This window comes from Canis aureus, chromosome 1, assembly GCF_053574225.1.
Source record: "Canis aureus isolate CA01 chromosome 1, VMU_Caureus_v.1.0, whole genome shotgun sequence".
Taxonomy (NCBI): Eukaryota; Metazoa; Chordata; class Mammalia; order Carnivora; family Canidae; genus Canis; species Canis aureus.
In genome coordinates, this window is record NC_135611.1 from 5,783,826 (window position 1) to 5,805,878 (window position 22,053).

Consider the following 22,053-nt stretch of genomic DNA (forward strand, 5'->3'; position numbering starts at 1 on the left):
AGCCCTGGAGCTCCACCTGCTTGTAGCTAACAAAGCTGTAGAGCACACTTAAGAATTTGTTCAGAGAGTAGATCTTCTGTTAAGTGTTCTGCACACACACATGCACAGAATTCTTCTCTGGAGTCATTGTATACAGCATGCTACCTTCTCTTGGGCCTTACCTACAGAGTTCAAAGGAGGCTTTTAGCTAATGGATGTTATAATTTGAGATTTTCTAAGATTTAACAATCCACCGACACAGATAAAGTCAAATGATGCAATTTCACCAGCCCCTCTCCTCCAGGCTCATTAGAACCTTAGTAACTTGGACCCCTGGAAAATTCTCTCTTCCCCCTTCTCTCCCTGCTCACAGCAAAAGCATTTTGGTCTCAAAAGTCAATCTTGTTTGTGGTTCTTGGCCCTGAGAGTGCTGACTCAGTCTCATAGTTCACAAGAGCCTGATGTATCAAATCCTATTGCCCTAATTAATTTATAATGAAGACTGTAATTGCCGTAAGGACAAGAAAATCACATTCTCTCTAGTGCATTCTCCTGAAGCTGAGTCACATGGAGGCCAAATTATATTTAGACAGTGAGCATGGTGAGCATGGAATTGAGAGCAAGGGGAGTCAGTCACATGACTCAAATTTTCATGGCACATGAGGGTAACCTGCTGTATCTAGGTCCACGAATAGATTCCTTCTGCTATGAGACTTGGATGGTACAAAAAAACTATTACTATCTTTTTTGCCTCTTTGATTTTCTTATATCTAATTTTCTATACTCCTAGCTCAGACATGGCTTGTGCCTCACATCCTCTCTGCTTGCTTATCTTCTACTCCATTCATATTGCTGGAAATGACTCCACACAATGTAACCTAATGAAATTTCACATGGATTCATGACATACTCTTTCTGCTCCATGGCTTCTCTGAGGCGAGGTGTGGGGCACAGATGTAAACCTGGCAGTGTGAGGGGTTCGCACCTGGACTCAGGTGCAAACCCAACAGTATAGGGGTTCACACCTATTGGGTCACAACTGACAAATGAAGTCTGAGCTGGTGGATAAGCTTTCCTTTTTTCTGAACAGTCCTGATGCACTTTCCACATCATTTCTCAGGGGGTCCCAGCGGAATTGAGCTCATGTCCACGATGGTGAACAGCTCAAAAACACTGCTGTGTGTTAGTTTTCTTTCCCTGTTCTGTGCTTCTCAGCCCCCACTTCTGTTTCTGATATCATGTGTCTCCAAGTAGTACCTGCACTGAGGTATGTCTCTGGGTATGCTTTCTGGAAAAGACCAGGGGAAAGTGGTGGTAGGGATGGTGTTCTAGAACTGGATCACATGTATCACAATGATTAAGGCTGCGCTGACAAGGAATTGGGATAAATTGCAGGTAAGAGACGATGACAGGCATGAGAGCATTTGCCTTGCTTTGTGATTTAGCATCCTTCCACAGACACTGGGGCAGGTCCCGCGGTGCTGCTAAGTATGCCCTTGAAGCTGAGACACATCACGCACTACAGACATGACCTAGAGATCTCCAAATGCCTTGGTGTAGTCTTGAGAAGGGAGCAGAAGGGAGGCTCAGGGTGGAAAAGATGTGGGGATGTGTTGATTATGTGAGAGCAGAAAATCTATCATCAGAATTATGTTCCTTGAATGGGCTCAGAGGACACACCTTTCAATAAAGTAGTATGGGAACCCAAGCAAGACGGACAAACACTGATGCCTTTAAGAATCCTGGAAAACCTCAAGAAGACACAAATGCATGAGGCAGGAGATGGACCCCATGCGGAGTCAGTGGCCTGCCACATCGAGGAAATTTTAGGGGCCCATTGTCTGGGGGGATATCGCCTTATCCTCTTTCAGATAAATGACAGTGGCAAGTGATTGCATTCACCTTCCCTGCTATTAAGAAGGAGGCATCTTGCTGGGTGAGACTCTCTGGCATTTGGAAGCAGAGTCTTGTTTCAACCCATTTATCAGGTGACTCAAATGTTTGCAGTTTTGAAACTTTCCCAGAACAAAACTGAGGTTTGCAGCAGGTCCAGCTGCAGTGCAAACAGCTCTGTTGATCATAGTGTATGACTCAGCAAGTCTGATGGTTCAAGAGGTATCCATGGTAGATGGAGGTGCTGGGTAGAGGTCTGGGAATCCCCAAACGGAAGAGTCAGTGCAGACCCTCCAAGATCTGGAGCAAGAGCACATCTGCAGCAGGGAGTTACTCCCCACTTTGAAAGGCATCACGTTGCTGGCCTGAAAGCATGGCTGGAAGCGTCTGTGGGGGCCTGGGTATTGTCAGATCTGTCAAGCCACTGGGCCAGGCAGGTATAGGATCACATCCTACATTGAAGATCACTCCCAAGCAGGTCTAGAGGCCCAGTTACATGAACACATTCGTGCACTTGTGTGTCTCTGTTGCAGAGACACCTCAGCTCACAGCTGTGGCTAAGAAACCCTTGGGCCCAGTTCCCAGATAGTGGGCTTGATACTGGGGAGCTAGAAGAGAATGGGCCACACTGGGGCCTGAGTCAGGGGCAGTGTGGGGCACTCAGTCATCCCCTTTGGATGAAGTGAATATGCTCCAGGTACTAGTGTGTTTGCAGATTTCTAGCCCATGTCAGGCTTGGCTATTGGTGAAGGACCCGAAGGATGAGGACAGGTGGCACACCAGGGAAGGAAGAGAATGTCAGTGGTCTCATAGCAGTAGAAACATATGTAAGCACCTTGTGAAATGCTGATGGTGCCCAAGAACACAGCACTGAGGACACGACATCTGTCCTAAAGGGGGCCTGCTCCATGGGTGTCAGCCAGCCTCTGTCCTTGGTTCCAATGTTTTAGAGTGGGCTATGAATGGAGCGTCCAGGGCATTGGGCATGATGGCCAGACACAAGCTGTCAGCATGGCTCCCACACCACGGCAGGTTTAGACACCACCACCACTGCTGTCTGGTGGCCTCTGTTCGGGGCCAGCCACTTGGCGGCAGATGGTACACTGTGGGCCAGCTTTGCCCTAGTTGGGATAACCGTGGGTTGCTTACTCTGCCAGGAGATTGGATGAGAGGGTCCCAGGGATGGGGGGGAAAGTCCAGTTCTATGGAGAGGCTTTGGGATCACAGTTGGCTCAAGGGGGGCTGTGAACAGTAGGCCTGTGGGGTTACTACAGTCACTGCTCTGGCTGGATCTCTTTGTCCAGCCACAGTTACAAAGATGTCACAGAGGCGGTGCTGAAGTGGCTAACTTTACTGTGTGCCTCCCAGCACCCCCGTGGGCCAGGGTGCTACCATCATGGCTATCTACTGAGGCAAAGAGCAGTTAGGCAACTTGCCCACATTTACACAGCTGGCTACAAAGAAGCTGGGATTGGAACCCCACCTCAGCCTCCTGGCCTGGACTCTCAACTGCCTGATGGCGTTGGTTCATTCTGTGAGGCGTGTGAGGTTCCCGGAGCCCGGCTGTTGGAATCCCACTGCTCCCGGTCTAGACCCTGGGTTCTTGCCAGGACCACCCCACACTCTCTCCATGTACTCTTCAGAACCCAGATCCAGTTAAACTTGTAGATCACTGGGCATACTATACTGGTTTCTCATTCCTGTTATTGGCAGGCACAGGTTGGTGAACCTGAGAGCCATGAACAGATATTTTTAGGTGAGATTCTATCTTTCAGACCTTTCACTAATTAATATTGGCCTTTCAGTTAGCCCAACTCAGCAAGGGTTTGTACATATTGATTTGTGCTTATTTTTGGTTTTCTCCTGTGAGTATTCTCATGTGTTCTCTTTTTCATTTGTTTATTGTGTCCCCAAGGACATCTCAAGTTCAGAAAAACTTAATTTGATGGAATTCTTCCTTCTGTATTAGTGGTGACTTTCTTGTAAGTATCAGCTACTTTCTGATCTGTTTGGAATCTCTCCTCCCTCTGGGCCCAGTGCCCGGTAAACTACTCCAAGTAAACACTTGGGAGGTGCTGGTGGCCCACAGCAGTCATGCCCAACCCTGCCTCCGCTTCCAGACCCGCGTTACTCCTTTGTTACTCATCTGAACCTTTCTTCACCTGCCTTCTTTTAAAAAGGAGCTATCTTAAGAGAAAGATAGCGATTGGCATCTATTTCCTGTTGATAAAAGGACTGTCATGTACATGCTTTCTCTTCTGTTTTGGAAATAAAGACAGAATGACTTTTTCATGCTCCACCCCCGGCCTGACAGATGGAGATATTGCTTGGAAGATCTTCCAGGGATAAGCTGCTTGAGGGCTGAGCTGAGCCCCCTGTTTTCATGCCCCTGCATTCAGCATGCAGCATGGGGCCGGGAGGCAGAGAAACAGAGTGGGAAAGAGACAGAGACAGACACATAGAAGGGAGAGAGATAGCAACAGAGAGATCGGAAAGAGAGACAGAGACACGGAGGGGGAGAGAGACAGAGACAAACACAGAGCAAGGAGAGAGACACAGAGACAGACAAAAATAGAGAGATGGGAAAGAAAGACAGAGACAGAGGGGGGGGAGAGAGAGAGAGACAGAAGGGGGCAGAGACAGAGACACAGAGAAGGGAGAAAGACACAGAGACAGAGAGTCAGCAACAGAGAGATAGAGGGAGAGAGAGACAGAGACACAGGGAAGTACCATGTCTCAGGCCAGGGTGACAGCTGGGTCAGAGACAGGAATTACGGAGGACAGAGGTAAAGTAATGGACAAAACGGTGGGTGACAAGTACATGCACTAAATTCACCTAAGTGATGACTGAGTTAACCACTGCTTCATAACCCTATAATTTATGAGTTTTGAGAAAAATGCAAATGACACTGTATTAGTTTGCTGGAGCTGCCATGACAAATGATCAGAAACTGGGTGGCTTAAGACAACAGAAATTTATTCTCTCACAGTTCTGGAGGCTGAAATCTGAAATCAAAGTGTCAGGCAGGTTGCTTCTTCCTTCCGGAGAATCCTTTCTATGCCTCTCTTAGCTTCTGGGGGTTGCTGGCCACCCTGGCATTCTCTTTCCTACAGACCCAACACTCCAGTCTGTCTCGGCCTTCACCAGGTCTTTTCTTTGTGTGTCTCTGCACCTGAACTTCTCCCCTTATCAGGAAAATCACTGGATTGGGGCCCACCCTAAGCTCCTGCAATCTCACTGTAACTTGATCACATCTACAAAGATCCCATTTTCTTTCTTTTAAAAAAAGATTTTATTTATCTATTCATGAGAGACACAGAAAGAGAGAGGGGCAGAGACACAGGCAGAGGGAGAAGCAGGCTCAATGCTGGGAGCCCGATGTGGGACTCAATCCCAGGACTCCAGGATCACGCCCTGGGCCGAAAGCAGGCACTAAACTGCTGAGCCACCCAGGGATCCCAGATCCCATTTTCATATAAGATCACATTCAGAGAGTCCACGGGGATTGAACTTGGACGCATCCTCGTAGGAGGCACAACTCAACCCACTACAGATGCTTATGACGAAAGGTATCTATTGGAAATAAAATAATAAAATGGTAGTTTTTAAATGTGTCCCTTTCGTCCCATGGGAAAAGAAATAAAAGATGTACAATGAGTCACATCAAAAGAAAGCTCTTGTCTGGGATCTAACTGACCCTTATTCTGTCCTCTTTATTCCTGATGAGCCCAGTCTCCAAACTGAGGCCCTCCTGGGGAAATAAAGTGCTTTGCTGTGACAGTGGGAGTCATTCAGTGGGATTCCTGGGGCTGTCCTGTCCCTCCCACTCCCTCACATGGGTCCCAGGAGGTGGACTCAGCCTTGGGCCTGGAGGCTTTCCCACCACCGTGGTTGTGCCATTCCTTCATGGCCACACTGTGTGCACATTTGCTCAGTCCTCTTCTTACCATCATTGATCCCTTAGCCATTGGAGAGAAATCTCCCCCACTGCGCAGAAAGACCTCAGACATCCCCAATGATGTTGACAGTCTGCATGATTCCCCATCCTCCGCTTGCTCCAGGGAAGACCCCCCCAGCCTTCCAACTTCTCTCTGGAAGGACTTGAGCTGCACATCTGGTGACTTGACTGTCCCAGCTGCTGTCTCTGTCTCTGGGGGCTCTCAGGCAGGCATTCATGATCCCCCAGGATTTACTGAAATAAAGGGCCAATTCTGAATGGCCCAGGGAGTCTTCCTGCAGCTCCTTCCTCCAGGGCCCACCCCAGCTGCCCCCTGAGTTAGCTTTTGTGCTCCTACAGAGGAGCCTGGCACTTCCAGTTGAAGTGCCAACTATGAGCTTGGGGCAAATTCCCCAGAACTGTGTGAGGAGCTAGTGTGTGAGGGGCAGGTATGCGAGACACACTCAGACCCAGGCCTTCCTAACAATGAGTCGCTGTTCCCAAGTGGGGCTGCATCTTCTGTCTTGCCCTTCACTACTGTCCTTGCCAGGCCACCCTCCTCCTTGGGTTCTAATTCTGATGCTCAGAGCCCCAGTTTTGAATCTAGAGCTCCCCATTCTGTTTCTTACAGCTTTCTACTGAAAGTAGCATCCATGGAAATCTTCCCTCTAATCCAAAGGGAACATTGTCGACCAGACCAGACCTCTATCATGACTTTTGCCACTCTTCCAGTGAACACTAAATGTGAAGCCATGTCATACATTATCTTGGATACAGAAAACCCAGATAACCTTCATTGCAATAGGTCTTGTGCAAGTTGGAACAGGGCTGTGAATTGACGGCAGACACATTTCCAATGTCTTCCCTACCATCTTTTACCTTTGCCAATTTTTAATCTTATGTTAGTTATTCAGGAAAGGACTATTTCCAAGAAACTCTGACAATATCCTGAGAAAGAATGACTGAATCAGTTTCTCATAATCAGAAAAATTCTGAGGAAGGGAGCAGCCCATGGATGGGATGCAACAAAAGCACAATTTTCTGAGTGGCTGTGCCTAGGTTTGAGGAAAGCACAACTTTTACAATGCATATCATGATTTAAAAAAATAGGATGGGAAAGATAGGCTTTTGAGTCTTGACTGAAAATAGCTTTCTTTTGAGGATTACTGTGGTTCGTGGTCTCTGGGATCTCTTCCCCTTGTGGGTATCTTGCCCAGATTGGGCACATTTGACCACTAGTGTCCAATGAACAACAGATAAATGCCACTCTGGATTAATCTTTGATGCATCTGTCCAAAGTAAACAATTAACCTCGGGCTGCTTCACAGTGTTGCCAAATTTGCTGCTTTTAGGAGATTTGAAATAGCTGCTTGAGCCAGGAGGGATTCTTAGAAGTGCTTCAACTCTTAAACAGAAATACTTAGGGTCCCTAATGCCAACCTCTAGAAAATTCTGAAGATCAAAAATAATGGCAAATGTGGCCTGAGCTGATTTCTCAAACTCATCCCTGATGACATGGGTAACCCTCTGAACAGGTGTGGGAGCACAGAAGAAATCCTTGGCCCAATAGAGCCCACTCTTGGCTTCTTTTCTCCAACATACCCATCCTGTGCATTTGGAGATTATTTCACTAGAGCAAAATGTCAGAATATGAACATCCTTTTTCTTTTCCATGTGCTGTGATATGATCTTTTGTTTCTTTGCTGAATTAAATTGCGAGGTCCGAGTGTGTCCATGGAAAGCCTGCTCTCCTACAAGGTAGGCTCTCACATGTCTAAAGGTAGACAAGTAAGTGTGGAAGAAAGAGTTGTGCAGAATGAGGGCCCAGCTGATGTGCATAATCTCCTACAGGACTAGGAGATAGGCATGCTGGAAAGTCCAAGGAGACCTTTTATTCTTTTTTTTTTAATTAATTTTTTTTGGTGTTCAATTTACTAACATACAGAATAACCCCCAGTGCCTGTCACACATTCACTCCCACCCCCCGCCCTCCTCCCCTTCTACCACCCCTAGTTCGTTTCCCAGAGTTAGCAGTCTTTACGTTCTGTCTCCCTTTCTGATATTTCCAGAACATTTCTTCTCCCTTCCCTTATATTCCCTTTCAGTATTATTTATATTAACCAAATGAATGAGAACATATAATGTTTGTCCTTCTCCGATTGACTTACTTCACTCAGCATAATACCCTCCAGTTCCATCCACGTTGAAGCAAATGGTGGGTATTTGTCATTTCTAATGGCTGAGGAATATTCCATTGTATACATAAACCACATCTTCTTTATCCATTCATCTTTCGATGGACACCGAGGCTCCTTCCACAGTTTGGCTATTGTGACCATTGCTGCTATAAACATCGGGGTGCAGGTGTCCTGGCGTTTCACTGCATCTGTATCTTTGGGGTAAATCCCCAACAGTGCAATTGCTGGGGCATAGGGCAGCTCTATTTTTAACTCTTTGAGGAACCTCCACACAGTTTTCCAGAGTGGCTGCACCAGTTCACATTCCCACCAACAGTGTAAGAGGGTTCCCTTTTCTCCGCATCCTCTCCAACATTTATTGTTTCCTGCCTTGTTAATTTGCCCCATTCTCACTGGTGTGAGGTGGTATCTCCTTGTGGTTTTGATTTGTATTTCCCTGATGGCAAGTGATGCAGAGCATTTTCTCATATGCATGTTGGCCATGTCTATGTCTTCCTCTGTGAGATCTCTGTTCATGTCTTTTGCCCATTTCATGATTGGATTGTTTGTTTCTTTGCTGTTGAGTTTAATAAGTTCTTTATAGATCTTGGAAACTAGCCCTTTATCTGATACGTCATTTGCAAATATCTTCTCCCATTCTGTAGGTTGTCTTTGAGTTTTGTTGACTGTATCCTTTGCTGTGCAAAAGCTTCTTATCTTGATGAAGTCCCAATAGTTCATTTTTGCTTTTGTTTCTTTTGCCTTCGTGGATGTATCTTGCAAGAAGTTACTGTGGCCGAGTTCAAAAAGGGTGTTGCCTGTGTTCTTCCCTAGGATTTTGACGGAATCTTGTCTCACATTTAGATCTTTCATCCTTTTTGAGTTTATCTTTGTGTATGGTGCAAGGGAGTGGTCTAGTTTCATTCTTCTGCATGTGGATGTCCAATTTTCCCAGCACCATTTATTGAAGAGACTGTCTTTCTTCCAATGGATTGTCTTTCCTCCTTTATCGAATATTAGTTGACCATAAAGTTCAGGGTCCACTTCTGGGGTCTCTATTCTGTTCCATTGATGTATGTGTCTGTTTTTGTGCCAGTACCATACTGTCTTGATGACCACAGCTTTGTAGTACAACCTGAAATCTGGCATTGTGATGCCCCCAGATACGGTTTTCTTTTTTAAAATTCCCCTGGCTATTTGGGGTATTTTCTGATTCCACACAAATCGTAAAATAATTTGTTCTAACTCCCTGAAGAAAGTCCATGCTATTTTGATAGGGATTGCATTAAACGTGTATATTGTCCTGGGTAACATTGACATTTTCACAATATTAATTCTGCCAATCCATGAGCATGGAATATTTTTCCATCTCTTTGTGTCTTCCTCAACTGTAGTGAGAGATGAACAGGGACACTATATCATACTTAAAGGATCTATCCAACAAGAGGACTTAACAATCCTCAATATATATGCCCTGAATGTGGGAGCTGCCAAATATATAAATCAATTATTAACCAAAGTGAAGAAATACTTAGATAATAATACACTTATACTTGGTGACTTCAATCTAGCTCTTTCTATACTCAATAGGTCTTCTAAGCACAACATCTCCAAAGAAATGAGAGCTTTAAGTGATACACTGGACCAGATGGATTTCACAGATATCTACAGAACTTTACATCCAAACTCAACTGAATACACATTCTTCTCAAGTGCACATGGAACTTTCTCCAGAATAGACCACATATTGGGTCACAAATCGGGTCTGAACCGATACCAAAAGATTGGGATCGTCCCCTGCATATTCTCAGACCATAATGCCTTGAAATTAGAACTAAATCACAACAAGAAGTTTGGAAGGACCTCAAACACGTGGAGGTTAAGGACCATCCTGCTAAAAGATGAAAGGGTCAACCAGGAAATTAAGGAAGAATTAAAAAGATTCATGGAAACTAATGAGAATGAAGATACAACCGTTCAAAATCTTTGGGATGCAGCAAAAGCAGTCCTAAGGGGGAAATACATCGCAATACAAGCATCCATTCAAAAACTGGAAAGAACTCAAATACAAAAGAACTCCTTACACCTATAGGAGCTAGAGAAAAAACAGCAAATAGATCCTACACACAGGAGAAGAAGGGAGTTAATAAAGATTCAAGCAGAACTCAACGAAATCGAGACCAGAAGAACTGTGGAACAGATCAACAGAACCAGGAGTTGGTTCTTTGAAAGAATTAATAAGATAGATAAACCATTAGCCAGCCTTATTAAAAAGAAGAGAGAGAAGACTCAAATTAATAAAATCATGAATGAGAAAGGAGAGATCACTACCAACACCAAGGAAATACAAACGATTTTAAAAACATATTATGAACAGCTATATGCCAATAAATTAGGCAATCTAGAAGAAATGGACGCATTCCTGGGAAGCCACAAACTACCAAAACTGGAACAGGAAGAAATAGAAAATCTAAACAGGCCAATAACCAGGGAGGAAATTGAAGCAGTCATCAAAAACCTCCCAAGACACAAGAGTCCAGGGCCAGATGGCTTCCCAGGGGAATTTTATCAAACGTTTAAAGAAGAAACCATACCTATTCTCCTAAAGCTGTTTGGAAAGATAGAAAGAGATGGAGTACTTCCAAATTCGTTCTATGAGGCCAGCATCACCTTAATTCCAAAACCAGACAAAGACCCCACTAAAAAGGAGAATTACAGACCAACATCCCTGATGAACATGGATGCAAAAATTCTCAACAAGATACTGGCCAATAGGATCCAACAATACATTAAGAAAATTATTCACCATGACCAAGTAGGATTTATCCCTGGGACACACGGCTGGTTCAACACCCGTAAAACAATCAATGTGATTCATCATATCAGCAAGAGAAAAACCAAGAACCATATGATCCTCTCATTAGATGCAGAGAAAGCATTTGACAAAATACAGCATCCATTCCTGATCAAAACTCTTCAGAGTGTAGGGATAGAGGGAACATTCCTCGACATCTTAAAAGCCATCTACAAAAAGCCCACAGCAAATATCATTCTCAATGGGGAAGCACTGGGAGCCTTTCCCCTAAGATCAGGAACAAGACAGGGATGTCCACTCTCACCACTGCTATTCAACATAGTACTGGAAGTCCTAGCCTCAGCAGTCAGACAACAAAAAGACATTAAAGGCATTCAAATTGGCAAAGAAGAAGTCAAACTCTCCCTCTTTGCCGATGACATGATACTCTACGTAGAAAACCCAAAAGCCTCCACCCCAAGATTGCTAGAACTCATACAGCAATTCGGTAGCATGGCAGGATACAAAATCAATGCCCAGAAATCAGTGGCATTTCTATACACTAACAATGAGACTGAAGAAAGAGAAATTAAGGAGTCAATCCCATTTACAATTGCACCCAAAAGCATAAGATACCTAGGAATAAACCTAACCAAAGACATAAAGGATCTATACCCTCAAAACTATAGAACACTTCTGAAAGAAATTGAGGAAGAGACCTTTTATTCTTTAACCATTATGGTTATAGTAATTTTCCAGCATCTGGCATAAACTGGGAGTTAATTTGAAAACATTCTCATCTTTTAATTTTTTCTCACCCACCTTCTGTTCCAAAGGGGTCAAAACCCTGGCATGTCTGGAGATCCAGTACAAGCTGAAGGCAAAGGCTTCTCGGGGCACAGAGAGAATAAGGGAAGGGTAGGTAGGAGAAAACCAACCAGGAGTGCACAGCCAGCTAGCGTGCAGACTGCAGCCATGGGGAGGGGCAGCATGCAGAGATCACGTCCAGGTGACATCAGGGAAGACTCAGTTCAGTGGGAGACATTCAGCGAGCAGTGTGGTGGCTGAGCCTGGCAGTGGGGGTGGAGCACTGCTTCTGGGGTAGAAGGAAAATCTTCCCTCTATTAGAGTGGGTCACTCTGGGAATTCCTGGAATGAAGGGAGGAGGATAAATGGAACTTAGAAGATAAGGGGCTGGAGATGAGCCAGGAAATCAGACCCCAGCTACTGACTAGGGTGGGGGTTCCAGGGACATGTGAAAAAGAGGTTGAAAGATCGAGGTTTACAGACCATGTGCACGGAGGAAAAAGGAGCCTCCAAGCGGCTGCCTTGTATGACACAATTCAGAGCCCCTTCTCATCAGTTCTGAGCATGTCTAGACTGTTAGCTGGTGGGGGCAGGGGCTGTGCTGCCTCCTGAGATACTGTGGGGTCGCGGGGCGAAGACTCACTGCAGAGTTGAGAGCAAACAAGGGGCTGGTGTGAGCCTGGGCACTGAGCCTCACACATCCACTCCTTGCCTTCTAGAAACCTGTCCTAGGCACAGCAGCTGTGTGCCCTGTGTGCCACTCCTGTGCCGGAGGTGGACAGTGGTCATTGGTCAGGGCCGCAGAGCAGAGTGGTTAAGATCACATGTTCTGGAGTCAGGCCTGTGGCTTTGACATCTCCTCCTCTAACAATAGGTGGGCACGTTACCCTACAAAACTAAGTCTCCTGATTTGCAGATAATCCCATCTCGAAGGTTTTTCTGAGGAGTAAATGAAATCACTGCATAAAATATTTAGCACAGGACCTGGCATATAATTTGCTCTTAATAAATTGTATCACTGATAATAAAATTTTTATGAAATTATTTACATGTGAACTCATTAATAATAAAATCCTTACTAACATTCTTTGTACTTTCTGCTGCTTAGTGAAGAATTAGCTCTACCCAAAGGGATGTCTGGCGCTCGTCCCTGGTGCCTGGAGGTAACTTCTAACCTGTGGGATTATCAGAGTGATAGGAGGATCTTCATGATTTATGGTGGGCTCCTTGCCCACACCTGATGGCTCATGCTAAGTAGATGACTCAGGGTGGGGGCTGGCCAAACCAGAAAGGCCAGCCATGTGATTTAAGGGAAGGCACTTTGGATAGCCACGTGGGCAATGATTCAATCATGTCTGTCTAATGAAACTCCAGCACAGACTATGGACACCGAACTCATGGGACCCCTGGTGTTAACGCTGTGTGTGCAAACTGCCATAGTTAGATGCCAAGAGGGTGAGGCATCCCTGAGGGCATAGAACTCTCCTAACCCCTATGTGTCTTAGTCCATTTGGGCTGCTATGACAAAAATACCATAAACTGGGTGGCTTATAACAACAGAGTGTTATATATGTGTTAATAAATAAATAAATTTATTTCTTCCAGTCCTGGACTCTGGGAAATCGAAGATCATGGTACTGGCAATTTGGTATCTGGCAAGAGCTTCCTGGACCATAGATGTTTGCCATGTCCTCACACGGTGAAAGGGGTGAGGGAACTCTCTGGGGCCTCTCTAATGAGAGTACTTAACCATTCATGAGGACTCAACCCTCATGACCTTGTCATCTCCCAAAGGCTTCCCTCCTAATACCATCTCACTGGGGGTTACGTGTTCAATGTATGAATTTGAGGGACACAGATGTACAGTCTATTGTAGCGTCTCTTCCTCTGGCAGGCTCTGATTGTTATCCCTTTGCTATAAAAAGCCCCTGTGATTGTGAGTACGGTGTTTTCCGGAAGTCTGTGAGTCATTCTAGGAAATTATCAAACCTGAGAGAGTCCATGGGCATGCCTGAATTTGCAGCTAGCTGGTCTGCAGGGAGGCTGTCGGCGGGGAAGCTGAGCTCCTGTGGTTGGTGGCAGAAGTCTTGGACAGATGTCGTGGCCTGGAAGGCAGTGCCCTTAACTGGACTTTGAGTCCAGGTACCTGCTGGTCTGGAGCACAGCCTCAGAGTCCTGTTAGCACAAGGCTAACAGGCAGCCACTATAGCAGTCAGAATTGCATTTGAGAACTCTTTGCAGCTCTTATCCTCTTCTAGAACTCCTGTGCTTAAAATCCGCCGAGAAATGCCCAGCTCCTACTTAAATTACCTGTTGCAATTATTCACATATTCTAAAATCACATCATCACATTTCTGTGCAGTTGTAAACTTCCAGTTCCTTCGTGTACTTGATGGAGACCCCGTGTTCCTTGTATGTTCCTATGAAGCACACACTGCCTTGTACACACAGGGTGTTCAGCGATGTTGTACTGAGTGCACAACTACAGATTCAACTTCTGTGAGGTGCAAGCCATTGCTGGTTGGTCAGAGGGCCAAGCCATAGACATACAAGGGACAAGGATTCATTCTGTGCCCCCACGCACTAGGTTAACAACCCACCTCGGCCCAGAGAGAACATCCTTTCCTTGTGTCACTCTGGGCTCTGACTCCATCTCTAAAGAAGGAGTCCAAAGTATTCACTGTATCAGAAGGGAGCAGCCCCCAGTGTTTATTTCCAGTCTCCCTGTACTCTCTTAGTTTTGGGTGGTGGGCTGCGAAGTCTTAAGACTAGTGTGCAGCCTTCAGGCTGTCTCCTGTCATGCAGTTGAGGGACCCATATGCTACAGATGGTGAAGCCTCTCGTGTCCTGTGTCCCTGAATATTTGTGGAATGGGAATCTCATCAACACTTTTTGGGCATATAATGTGAATCAGGAATTAATCTTTGTACTACTTTAGTTTTTTTTTTTTTTTTTTTTTTATTTTGTTGCCATTTAATCTTGACCATTGGGCTGACTCACAGTCCACGGGAGTATGTGCAACCACACAGCAGCTACTAGCTGTGACTTAAAGGTAGAAGAAAATAGAGATTAGCATTGGTCCTGGGTGATGTGAAACCAATAAGAAAGGGAAGAAGAAGCAAAAATTCATATATTTTGGTTATACTTCTATTATTTTTGCTTGGAAGCTGGAGAAAAGGCTGTTTATAATACCAGTTTTGCAACATAAACTTGGGAAGCGAGGTGTTGTATAAAGCAAGGTTTCTCAAACTTGGCTTTATTGATATTTGGGATGGATAATTCTTTGTTCTAGGGGCTACTGTTACCCATTGTCAGAGTAACAACTGTATCCCTGGCTTCTACCACTAGATGACTGTAACATCACTCACCACTCCCTCCGAGTTGTGGCAATCAGGAATGTCTTCAGACATTGCCAGTGGCCCCTGCAGTGCCATATCATCCCCCAGTTGAGAACCACAGGCACAGAAGAAAGAATCCCTGGTTTAGGATTGGCAGGTTGCTCAAGGGTATATCTGCCACTTACTAACTCTGTGATCATGGGTAACTGGGGCCCCGGAAACTCCAGTTTCCTCATCTATGAAACTGAACTAATGACCATTATTCAGAGCGTTCAGAAATTAGTATTACACCATACTTTGTAAACTGTAAAGCACTGTGCATATGTAAATTAAGCTCTTCAAATTGTCATTTATTTTCCGGGTTGTGCACAAAAAATATTTTCAACCTAGGAATGTGTATCATACTGATTTTCTTATCATTGTAATTGGGGGGTGCGTCATAGATCATCTGGGTTGTCAAGTTGGTGTTGGGTACTTTCCTTCTCAGCTTTCACCTCCTCCCTTTTGATGCCTATGCCCATTTTCATGTTTCTCCCCACCTGCTGTCTCCTGTCTTTGGTACCCATGAAGGATTTCTTCCCTTCACCCATCTGTTTCTCTGTGATCTGAGCCTTTCTTGCTCCATCTAGAAGAACTTTTACCCTCACTACAAAAGCATCAAACGTCATTCCTTTCAGCTTTTGCTCTCAGCCACGGCAAATGCTAGAAAAGAATGTGATAAACAAGTTGAAAGCTAAGATGGCTTACTGCTGGCGTACTGATGACCTCATACTTCTCCTGAGAGTCATCTCTCAACAGTTTTATCAATAGTACTCTTACTGACGTTCCAGTTGTTTTATGTTGGTAGTGATGTTACCATGCTCTTCAGTTTTAGCTGTTCCAGTAGGTGTGTGTTGGCTTCATTTAATTTCACTTTGATTTTAAGAAGATGTGGTATATATACACTGGAATATTATTCAGCTATTAGAAAGGATGAATGCCCACTATTTGCTTCAATGTGGCTAGAACTGGGTATCATGCTGAGTGAAGTAAGTCAGTCAGAGACGGACAATCATTATATAGTTTCACTCATACGGGGAATATAAGAAATAGTGAAAGGGATTATAGGGGAAAGGAGGGAAAATGAGTGGGAAAAATTAGAGAGGCTGACAAAATACGAGAGACTCCTAACTCTTGGAAACGAACAAAGGGAAGTAGAAGGGGAGGCAGGCAGGGGGATGGGGTGACTGGGTGACAGGCACTGAAGGGAGCACTTGACGGGATGAGCACTGGGTGTTATACTATATGTTGACAAATCGAACACATATATCTCTATCTCTCTCTATCTATCTCTATATCTATCTATCTATCTATCTATCTATCTATCTATCTATCTATCTATCTCTAAAGAAGGCATTCCCAGAGCTATGTTACCTGACCTAAAGAAAAGAGAAATCCCTGGTTATGGAATACGATGAGAGACAGTATCACAATCGGCTTTCAGGAGAAGGGATCACAAATTTATTGTGAACTTACTACGTGTTAAACATGACCCAAAACGATCCACCCAAACTATTATATTTAGTGCCTCCAACTCTCCTATATGTGAAGTTTCACTTTTCCCCATTTATGGAATTTGGAAACAATTGATAACTTATCTCAAACCTCTTATTTATGGAGGTTTGGCTCCTGCCATATTGGGCCGATGGCTGCAGGTTTCTCCTCGCATTGGCATGATGTTGAGAATTACATTTTTCTTTTGCAGAGAGAGAACACAACGCTGGGTATGGTGTGGGGAGATAGAAGTTTAGGGCATTTCTAAGCCATGTTGGGATTTCTGTGGAAAGGCGGGAATTGGACCTGTAGCTACTGATTCTCAAGTCAGTGCTGTGTGCACCTGGCTGTTGATGCGCTTGAGGCACTTCTGGGTACACCTGTCTGTGTTCCGTTGCAAAAACTCAAACTCTGACAGAGGAGGCAGTCATGCTTTCCCACTTGTTCTTTAAACGCTTTAATATCCCCTATCTCCTGATACCCAAAGCCCGGAGAAGAGATGGGGCAGATTGTATCTTCATTTCCGGATTAAGCAGCTGGTGCTGAGAACGTGTTAGTGACTGTTCAGGATCACAGAGTCGGCAGAGACAGAGCAAGAATTGAGTTCAAGGCCCCTTCTCTGTAAATATGTTGTGATGTGATCCCACAAGACTGCTTTCCTGAGGCGGCTTGGTGGCACATTTAGGTCAGATGGCCTCATAATTCTCCCATTTTATTGATCTGGTGTTGGCTACGGGAGCGACACAGCAAGTGCAGCATCATTCATGGCAATGGTTCCTGCATCTGACATTCTCTGAGTGCTTCCTCTGGGCGGGGGGTGGGGGTGGGGGTGGGGGCGTCCTACTGAGGCCTCACGGCACACACATCCCAGTGGCAGCCCTTCGGAGCGAGGTCTGTCTCCAGATGACAAGGCCGAGCCATGCAGAAGTCAGGCTTCTTGCTCCAGGACTGAACCGGAAACAGGCCTGTGGTTTTACAGATGGGTCTATAGGGGTCATGAGCATGGGGCTGGATGGTGTGATTTCTGACACTGGGACAAGAGAGGCTTCATGCTGAAGCCTTGCCCAGTAGCCCTGAAGAGCACACGTGGAGGAGCTCTGCCCGCCAGCTTTGACGTGCTTTCCTTGCCACTGCCCACTGCACCTGGTGGAGTAGCCACATTCGGCTACTTGCCCTCCTCTCTGCTCTTCCCGCCTCCTTCTCTTCTTCCTAATTCCTGGATAGAAAAGGCATTATGGTTCATGCACCTTTCCGTGGCATGGGTAAATCAGCTGCCCATACCAGGAAAGCATCACTCCATTGTTAGCTCAACCATTCCTTTTGTTCCAAATGAAATAGTTTGAACACTGAGGGTTATTGATACTCGTGACCCCACTGCTGAGATTTTTAACGTGTTTTACTATCCTGTGGTATTTCCCCAATAACTTTTAAATTAAGAAATTAGGTGTTTCAGGTTAGGCTGAGACTCTACCGTTCACCCCAGATCAATCAACTTTATAAAACAAAACTGATTTCTGATGAAGTTATGTTCATCCCTCAGACTCCTCCATCTCTATAAAAGGTGTCCACATTCCCCCACTTGCTTAGCATGATCTCTCCCTTACTCCTGTCTTTGCTTCGTATCCCCTTCCCCTGCCCACTGCACCAGTTGATCCAAGATTTCTCCCAATCCATAACCTCCCTGCTTCATCATCTCCCTCCCCAGATTTCACTGGTGGCCTCCCAGCTGCCCCTCTGCTTCTACTCACCTTCTACAGTCAGTCTGTCACACAGAAACCCAGTGCTGCCTAAAGAGCAAATTACATCATCTCACTGCCAGCTTGTGGACTGAACATTTGTGCCTTAAAATTCATGTTGAAGCCTAATCCTAATCCCCAAGGTAGGGCCTTTGGGGATGAAGCCAAAGCCTTCACGAATGAGACTAGGGCCCTAAAGAGAGAACCCACAGAGCTCCCTAGATCCCTCCACCACTTGAGGACATATGGAGAAGATGGCCATCTAGGAGGGGGTTCTCTTCAGACCCTGAATCTACCCACAACTTGATCTTGGGCTCTCAGCCTCCGGAACTGTGAGAAATAAATGTCTGTGGTTATAAGCCATATAGTCTGTGGTATTTTATTAGAGCAGCCTGAACAGACTGAGACACTCCTCATATCACATTCAGAAGTGATCCACATTCATCACAGTGGCTACCAAGGTCCAACATGATCTAGACCAGTGGCCTGTCTGGCCTCCTGTCCCCCTCCAGCTCCGGCCTAGCTGCTGCTTCCTGAGCACATCAAGTTCATTCCTGCTTTGGGCTCTTCTGTCTGGCTAGCTTATTCCCCAGATCTTCACTAACCCTCACCCTTCCTTCCCTCAGATCCCTGCTTGATGGCACGTCCTCTGGGAGACATTCCCACATGGATCCCCTGCACTGCTGCTGAAATTCTCTCCTTCAGCTCCTCTTTTTTTTATTGTGTATATAAACAACTGAGATCATTGCAAATTTATTGTTTGTCTCTCTCACATCCCTGGACCTGGAATATAAACTTCCTGAATTTGACTTGTTCTCCACAGCATCCCTCATACCTATGCATGTGGCACTTCGTAAGTCCTTAATACACACTTGTTGAATGGGTGACCAGATCTCATTAGCTTTCTCTCCTCCAAAATCGATTACTGTTTTTAAATTGATTTGTATTAAGCCTACCTCCAAATTACTATATTTATCACATGTTTATGTACCCATATAGATTTATTTTTTTTAAATTTTTATTTATGATAGTCACACAGAGAGAGAGAGAGAGAGAGAGGCAGAGACATAGGCAGAGGGAGAAGCAGGCTCCATGCACCGGGAGCCCGACGTGGGATTCGATCCCGGGTCTCCAGGATCGCGCCCTGGGTCAAAGGCAGGCACCAAACCGCTGCGCCACCCAGGGATCCCCCCCCATATAGATTTCATGTAAACCCGAGTATGAAATTTTCACACAAATGATACTATATTTTACATATCCTTTTGCAACTTGGCTTTTCTGTTCTGATCCCAAAATGTCTTTAAGATTAATCCATGTTGATACTTGTAGGTTTAGTACCTTAATTTAACCACTATGCAGTGGTTCACTGAATAAATCTTGGGTTTTTTTATCCATCCCCCTCCTGAGTTAGATTAAGTTGTGTTCACTTTTTGGAGGAGGAGTCTCTTCATGCACATGTGTGAGAATTCCTCTAGGGGAGACCCATAGAAGTGGAACTGCTGGATTACAAGTCAACTTTAACTTTGCTAGTACTGTCAAGTTGCCCAAAACTGTTGGTATTATTTTACAAAGTATAATTCCATTTCCCACATCCTAATGAATATTTCTAGTTATCATATTTAAAATTTTTACATAGCTGACAGGTGTCTTAAGTATCTCACTTTTATCTTGCGTTTCCCAGATGATTACACTAGTATCTTTCTCCCCCCATATGCTTATTGGTCATTCAAGTCTCTTCCCTTCCTTTCCCTCTTGCCTTGCTCATATTTGTGCCTGTTTTTCCCTTGGGTTGTTTGTCCGTCTCTTATTGGTTTGAAGGGGCTGCTTATGAATATTCTACAAAAATACTTTGTGGTTTATTCGCATTGCAAATACCATCTCACAATCTGTGCTTTTCAATTTATTTATGGTGCCTTTTTTTCTGCATGTATTTCAAATTTAATGCAGTATTGTACTTCATGTTTGACTTATCTATTATATTTTAAAGAAATCCTTCCTAGTTCTTATGTTATAAAAATGTTCTCCTATATTTCCTTTTAAACCCTAAAGTTTTCTTTCTGCAAGGTTGCTTTTTTCTTTCTTCTTCCTCTTATCTTTTTTTTAGTACAGTAAGAGAGATCTAATTTCATTTTATTTTTAATACATATAGCCATCTGAGCTAGCACCATCTAAAAATTTTAGCTTAGTTTTCTGAGTAGGTAACACATTCTTATGGTTTGAAGATCAGAATAATGTTACAAAACGCATATTGAGTGATCTTGTTCTTCTCTTTACCTCAAGTACCCTTTCCTCTCCACCCTTCCATGTTGTTCTGAGTTTCTCTGTGCAAACAAAGCAAATAGGGAAAGATACTCTTATTTTCCCTTTCTTAAATGTGAATGGCGGCTTAAACGTAGGGCTTTGAGCTAACCATTTTTCCTAGATCCTCTTCCATGTGAGTGTGCAGGGAGCTTTCCACCTATTAAACATCTGAGTACTATTCTGTTTTGTGGAGCTCTCAGGGTAGGTCTTTCCAGTTACCTGGCATGGACATTTGGGAGGTCTCGAGGCCTTTTCTAGTTATTGCTGACATACAACAGTAAATGACTTTATATACACATCCTTTCATACATGATAAATTCCCAGAAGTGGGGTGCCTGGGTGAAGAGGCACATGCATGTGCATCTGTGACTGTGATAAACATTGTCAATTAGCTTCACAGCCACTGGATTGTTCTATACACTGTCAGGCATATGTGAGAGTGTCTCTTCCTCATAGCCTGTCAATAGCAGGCCGTCAAACTTGTAAACTTTTGATAGACAAGAAAGGGCCTCAAGGACATTCTTTGCATTTTCATTTCTTTGTTTTCCACTTTAGATTTTTTAAAACTTGAGTTATAATGAATATTAAGCATACAAACCTAAGCTCCACTGTTACATGGCATTTCACATATATATACGCCCATGCAACCTCCACTCAGGTAAAATATGGAGCTTTCTCACTCTCCTAGAAGGCTCTTTTATCCTGTCTGTCCTAATCCATACACTCCACCAAGATCAACCACTATTCAGATCGCTACCATCACGTTAGTTTTACCTTATTTTAAATATTATGTAATCGGAATGGTAGAGTATATTCTCTTTTGTGTCAGATTTCTTTTACTAACATTATATCTCTGAGATACACCCATATTCTTACAGGTGTCAGAAGTTTATTTATTAGACCACATTTTTTAAAACTATTCTATGTGGGTGGATATTTTGATTGTTTACAGTTTGGAATATTTTAAACTGCCATGGACATTTTTGTGTGTATGTCCTTTGGTACACAGTAGTGTTTACTTTATTGAGTATAAACCCATATACATACACACATATAAAAGATTTGACAGGCTACAGATACTGCAAGTTTTTCAAAGTGGTTGTGGCCAGGAACCGTGAGGTCTTAAGTCTTACCGTTTTTGCAAGCCATAACATTAGCTTGCCAAGTTTCATCCCCAAACTTACTGGGTCAGCAGTGAATGTAATTTATCAGAGTAAGCATATCTGATGAATGATGGTTACCCATTATATACAAAGGACTCTTAAAACTCAACAATAAGAAAACAAACAACCTGATTAAAAAACTGCCCAGAGATCTTAACACCTCACCAAAGAAGATATAGAGATGGTGAATAAACATATGAAATGATGCTCCACATCAAATGTCACTAGGGAAATACAAATGAACACAAAACAACAATGAGATATCACAACACACCTATTAGAATGCCCCAAATCCCAATCATGAAATGGGCAAAAGACATAAACAGAAATCTAAACAAAGAAGACATACACATGGCCAACAAGCACATGAGAAAATGCTCCGCATCCCTTGCCA

At 44.2% G+C, this 22,053-nt stretch overlaps 1 long non-coding RNA gene across 7 annotated transcripts in view; it reads left to right on the top strand.

Moving 5' to 3' along the window:
* LOC144303505 (uncharacterized) overlaps positions 1-22,053 on the top strand; it is a 172,573-nt gene that overhangs the window by 43,866 nt on the left and 106,654 nt on the right. The window contains exon 6 of one of the 7 annotated variants that reach the window (XR_013370611.1): positions 9,578-9,728. The exons of the other annotated variants lie outside the window; for them this stretch is intronic. This is a non-coding gene — a long non-coding RNA (uncharacterized LOC144303505). Of the gene's footprint in view, positions 1-9,577; positions 9,729-22,053 lie in introns of those variants that run through there. 7 annotated transcript variants of the gene reach the window in all.